The sequence below is a fragment of the Haliotis cracherodii genome, unplaced genomic scaffold (genome assembly GCF_022045235.1).
Source record: "Haliotis cracherodii isolate W230 unplaced genomic scaffold, xgHalCrac1.p SCAF_17, whole genome shotgun sequence".
NCBI classification, from domain to species: domain Eukaryota; kingdom Metazoa; phylum Mollusca; class Gastropoda; order Lepetellida; family Haliotidae; genus Haliotis; species Haliotis cracherodii.
The window spans coordinates 132,319-138,504 of record NW_027266272.1 but is presented as its reverse complement, the minus strand read 5'-3'; the positions used below and the strand labels follow the sequence as shown (position 1 = coordinate 138,504).

General features: G+C 46.0%; 1 protein-coding gene across 2 annotated transcripts in view; it reads left to right on the top strand.

Moving 5' to 3' along the window:
* The first annotated feature begins 775 nt into the window (after nucleotides 1–775).
* The window catches only part of LOC139464805 (polypeptide N-acetylgalactosaminyltransferase 13-like), a 101,179-nt gene continuing 95,768 nt past the window's right edge, over nucleotides 776–6,186 (top strand). For both annotated transcript variants that reach the window (XM_071246313.1, XM_071246314.1), the window contains exon 1: nucleotides 776–1,023. The gene's annotated coding sequence lies outside the window, so the exon portion shown is untranslated. The remainder of the gene's footprint in view (nucleotides 1,024–6,186) is intronic.

Below are 6,186 nucleotides of genomic sequence, written 5' to 3'. Positions count from 1 at the left end.
GTTAGGTACGATTGTAACACTTGCTAGCATCACCTTTCATCCGAAATGATTATGTAACGACGGGACATGGAACCTCAAATGATCCTGAGTTATAAAGCCACACTGGCGATGTTTCATTTAGCATAAACTAACTTAAAAATTGACGAAAGTATTTCTGGTATTGATTTGCATTAATTTAAGTTGCAAATGTTACATTTGTCCCCGGTCTCCCTTAATCTTCGTCTTAGTAGAGATAGAGTATGTATTTATCTGTAAAGTATGATGAATTTACACAGGTCGATTAATTTGTCACTACTCGTGACGTAATGATGTGTGAACACAGAATGAATACAAGTACTTTAATTATTTATTCGATATACCAATTTAAGGAGTCTAAAATACTGTCGAAACCTCCTGGATACATAACGTCACGTGATCAGCTGACGCTATACTTGTTTGCACGCACAGAGACAGGCTGTTATATAGTAGACACGACCTCATGGAACGAGCTACACACCCTCAGAGGCTTAGAGGTTAGAGGATTACTTTAAATATACACTTGTGAGAAACCGCTCAGTATGACTGACACCTTTACATATAAAACTAAGGCTTTACTGTTAAAGAAACTCTCAAGAATTTGTCATGACCCGTTTTGACCTTATCAAAGCATAATTACTGGTCGTAGATCAAATATTGACAATAAAGTCGTATTTGTGCTCTTCCCTTTTGTACACACAGGTGGGGCGCTTTCAGTTAAAAACGTGTCTTGACGAGTTGTCTCCCTTGTAATGTGCTCATAATTAACTTGGAATCTTTTTGCCAGGAATCAAGAGCTTTAAGCTTAGAACACTATGTAGAGTAGACCACAGCCAGTTTGGCACATAGTACACGAGGAGTACGCAAACACTCGCCCTGTCACGGCGCACTTGATTTAAGTGTTGTAAGGGGCCCTTCTCTGCTGTTTTAGGATACAAGCGACATCTATTTATCAAACTTCCGCTTGCATTGAGACGTGGAGGTGGAAAAGAGATTACGAATCATTGGGTAAGTCCAACCAAAAAAGTGTATTTGGCGGCTCGGCGCGGTGACGAAAACAAAGGTCTATCAAATGACCGGGGCGTTTTGTTCGAAGTTGCCGGTGATTCGAGTTGGACACGAATGTGTTGCGAGCACGCCCCGGTTCTTCGTTAGATTGACAGAGATCGGGTATTCTCGACTCCGTGCAGAAAGTACCTCGTTCCGAGTCTCATGTTTTAACCTTGTTTAAGAGTATGTTATCACTAACTAGAGAAATAAAACACGTAATAACTTCTTGTGTAGTGTGCTGGCTAGATCGCCGGATGGATGTGCGTATTTTGTTGAGGTGTTTAGGAGGGAATATTGATAGCATAGCCTATGTCTAAGTCACACATACCAAATCAAAATCTCATCTTGTTTTTATGAAACACGGAAAAGCACTTCAGTCCAAATTGTACACAACTATGTATGAATAGTAGTCATTCTGTCTTGGTGCACTTTAACACTTTAAGTGCCACACCCTTTTCACTACATTTTATCTTGCCTTGGGTTGTTGTCCGTTTCTGATTGGTTACTGAATGAGTACTGAATGGGTACTGAATGGGTATTTGCCCCCAGCGTACCCAGATGACATGTTTATAATATCTCAAAACTGAAACTCCAACGTAACAGACCATACCAGATGGCATCTGAAACTCCAACGTAACAGACCATATCTGATGGCATCTGAAACTCCAACGTAACAGACCATATCTGATGGCATCAATGAATTTGTTTGTCGTCTGCTTGACATCAAGACGTCAGTAGAATGTTTCACTAGCCATGGGAGTTGCTAATTCTTGGTAAACAAGTTGCTAATTCATAATTTAAATAATGTGATACCATGTTTATGAGCAGACCTTTCAAATGGTGTATGACATGTAGTAGCAAAGATGTTTTACAATCAGATAATTTCCTTGATAAATGTAGGCTTCATCTATCTATCTCCCAATAGTCTCTGGGAAGTCGGTGTCACAGCAGTAACAGTTTCTGCTTGACTGGTGTTGGAGGAGTTCAGACCTGATCAGTCTTTCCTGCTGTTGTCTGGGTTCCATGGGTTCCAATGCAGAGAATAGAACACAGTGATGCTGGTCTGAAGGCTTCCATCACTCGTACGGAGAAGTTAGAAGCCTCGAAGCTGATTGGATGATTAGAAAATTCCCCCTGAAGTGACCATCTCTCATGTTATCTTCATGCAGAGCAGCGTCATATCAGTGTAAAAGATTGTAACAGCCAGATATTGAAGATATGATATTCCCCTACGTCCCCCAACCATCACAAACCCTGAGGATACTGAAGATAGGACATTCCCCCCCCCCCGTGCCTCCAACCATCACTAACCCAGAGGATGCGAGTAGGGGCCCTAGAGTTACACATGATGAGGAACACTGAAAGCTTTGATCATTGTTGATAGTGAAAATGGGTCCCAAGGACTGAATATCATACGGAAGGGCTTTCCTAGAAAAGGGGTCCTGAGGGCTAAAGAAGGTAGAGAAAGCTTTAATAAAGTGACTCCAACATGCTTAGTGGATAACGGTCATAAAAAAGACTTGATAAGCACACTTGTTACTTGTTGACAGCCAGTCAAGAATTGTGTTGAGCAGGGTCTTACAACCATATTACAGATTATTGAAAGTTTAACCTACCATCAGAATTATGTCAACCCCTACGACCTGCATGTCGCTCTATATGTCTATCCCCAGAGCAGGCAGCAGGCTTGGGCAGATCGGTGTTTGTCGACTGTAGGTAAGTGTGGCCATGTCGAGACTCTGGGCCAGAACAGGTCCTTAATTTCTCCTACTTGGTGACAGGGATTTGTTGGTCATGCTCTGTGACTTAGCTGCTCAGTGATTATATGTGTAGTTGTTGGTGTGGATGGTTTGCTCATACTTTCAATCATTGGTCCTCAACTATTTTCAGACTGTTGATTGTAAATACAGGTTGGATTTTTACTGGCTGTGACATTGAACAACATTCACAGTAAGTCACTCATTCAACAACATTCACAGTAAGTCACTCTTTCAACAACATTCATGCATTCTTGCCCCGTGGGAAGGTCGGTTAGAACGGGTTAGAACAGCAACACCTGTGCTGGTCATGAGAGGCAGAGTGGATTGGGTGGTCAGGCTCCGTGACTGGGTTGAGGCTGGGTCAACCTTCCACAATGGCAGTTGCTCCATCACTGATCCTAACCATCGTCATCAGGCTGAAACATTGCTGAGTAAACAAAACTCATTACTACCATGTTAATTCAAGGCAGTTTGTATGCTGTTTATTAATCATGTTAATCCAGCAGTTATAATTACCCTATCAACACAGGAACTGTTTCAGTTTCACACAAGGCACTTGTCACAGCGTATACCTACACTGGCAGCTGATGTGGAATATGTTCCCTGTTTAAGCCACTCATAAGACAGTAGCACATGTGTCAGAGAATATGGGTAGTGTCTGTGGATGGACATGTCTCGGGTTCCTGGCTGAGGGTCCTTGGCAGGCTTTCAGCGTTAGAAATTGGCACTAGTCCTGTAGTCCTTGCCCAACTGCCCAATAGTTGAGGTATCATAAGGACTAGGATACATTTTTCATTTTCAATGGGGTTTGCTAGTAATGCTACATGTTATTTTTAAAGGGTTGAATTTTTTATGGTGTGTGAGTGTGTGCTGGCGTGTGTGTTTTGCACTCAGATTACTGGGTGTTTAGAGGTTTAAATGACATTTGCAAAAACAACAATAAACATGATATTATGAATAGTAGAAAACTTTCAGACTCATTTTCTTTTCTAAATGCCGTAAACTTTAACAGTCCAAAAATGGAAAGTGTACATTCATCACTTATGTTATTTCTTGTGTTAAAACGTCTCCCTTTTCAAAAATTGATCGAACCTCAAAGTTTGAATATGGCAACCAGTGACCTGATTCACTACAAGAGAGTAGTGGTCGATATGACAAATGCCCAGTAATTTGAGTATGGCCCTGAAATTTACGAACACCTTGAAATCTGATGTTGCATCATCGGACCTGACAGGCGATTGTATATCGGGGGTCAGATTCGTTGACATGGATTGTCGCTCATAATATTAATCACTGGATTGCTTGGTCACACCTTGGTTAAAGACAGGCACCTAGAATATTGCTGAGTGCAGTGTTAAACCACAAGCACACAAACACAAGCACTTCTGCGATCATGTAGATACAGAAATATAAGTAAAAATGTATGGGTGGGTGTGTAGTGTATCATATCATTAGGTGTACATTTGTGGTGCTTTGATAAGTTGGTGAATGACACCGGGAGTTTTGTCAGTTGCATCAATATTTTTACTTGGCCTCAAGAGGAGATGAATTTTGTTTTCTGTATTTGCAAAGATTTGAAGCAGACGAGGGAATATCATCCAGTACCTGCATACAGACTAGGTTTATGCAAGATCATGCATATCCTGTTCACAGCACAAATTTATAATGGACAAGTGAGATTTATGAAATATATTGAATCTGCCTGTGACAGGTGGTGTCAACAGATGTTTGTCAATCGCCCAGTTCAATTTCATGAGGTGATAACAAGTACAATCTTTTGATGTCTTTTGGTATGACGTGGCCAGGAATTGAACCCCAAACCACTACACCACAGTGGCAGTCTCCGGGCGGACGCTCTACCACTAGACCATGGAGGCGCTCTCGGACGGATGCTCTACCACTACACCACAGAGGCAGTCTCCAGGCGGACGCTCTACCACTAGACCATGGAGGCGCTCTCGGACGGACGCTCTACCACTAGACCATGGAGGCGCTCTCGGACGGATGCTCTACCACTACACCAGGGAGGCAGTCTCCGGGCGGACGCTCTACCACTGGACCATGGAGGCGCTCTCGGACGGATGCTCTACCACTAGACCACGAAGGCAGTCTCTGGGTGGACCCTCTACCACTAGACCATGGAGGCGCTCTCGGACGGATGCTCTACCACTACACCATGGAGGCAGTCTCCGGGCGGACGCTCTACCACTAGACCATGGAGGCACTCTCCTGGCGGACGCTCTACCACTAGACCATGGAGGCAGTCTCCAGGTAGACGCTCTACCACTAGACCATGGAGGCGCTCTCCGGGCGGAGCTCTACCACTAGACCATGGAAGCACTCTCCTGGCGGACGCTCTACCACTAGACCATGGAGGCAGTCTCTGGGTAGACGCTCTACCACTAGACCATGGAGGCACTCTCCTGGCGGAAACTCTACCACTACACCATGGAGGCGGTCTCCGGGCGGACGCTCTACCACTAGACCATTGAGGTGCTCTCCGGGCGGAACTCTACCACTAGACCACGAAGGCAGTCTCCGGACGGACGCTCTACCACTAGACCAAGGAGGTGCTCTCCTGGCGGATGCTCTACCACTAGACTACAGAGGCAGTCTCCGGGCGGACGCTTTACCACTAGACTACGGAGGCGCTCTCGGACGGATGCTCCACCACTACACCACGAAGGCAGTCTCCGGGTGGACGCTCTACCACTAGAGCAAGGAGGTGCTCTCCTGGCGGACGCTCTACCACTAGACCAAGGAGGTGCTCTCCTGGCGGACACTCTACCACTAGACTACAGAGGCAGTCTCCGGGCGGACACTCTACCACTAGACTACAGAGGCAGTCTCCGGGCGGATGCTCTACCACTAGACTACAGAGGCAGTCTCCGGGCGGACGCTATCACTACACTACAGAGGCAGTCTCCGGGCGGACGCTCTACCGCTAGACTACAGAGGCAGTCTCCGGGCAGACGCTCTACCACTAGACTACAGAGGCAGTCTCCGGGCGGACACTCTACCACTAGACTACAGAGGCAGTCTCCGGGCGGACGCTCTACCACTAGACCATGGAGGCAGTCTCCGGGCGGACGCTCTACCACTTGACTACAGAGGCAGTCTCCGGGCGGATGCTCTACTACTAGACCAAGGAGGCAGTCTCCGGGCGGACGCTCTACCACTAGACTACAGAGGCAGTCTCCGGGCAGATGCTCTACTACTAGACCATGGAGGCAGTCTCCGGGTGGACGCTCTACCACTAGACTACAGAGGCTGTCTCCGGGCGGACGCTCTACCACTAGACTACAGAGGCAGTCTCCGGGCAGACGCTCTACCACTAGACTACAGAGGCAGTCTCCAGGCG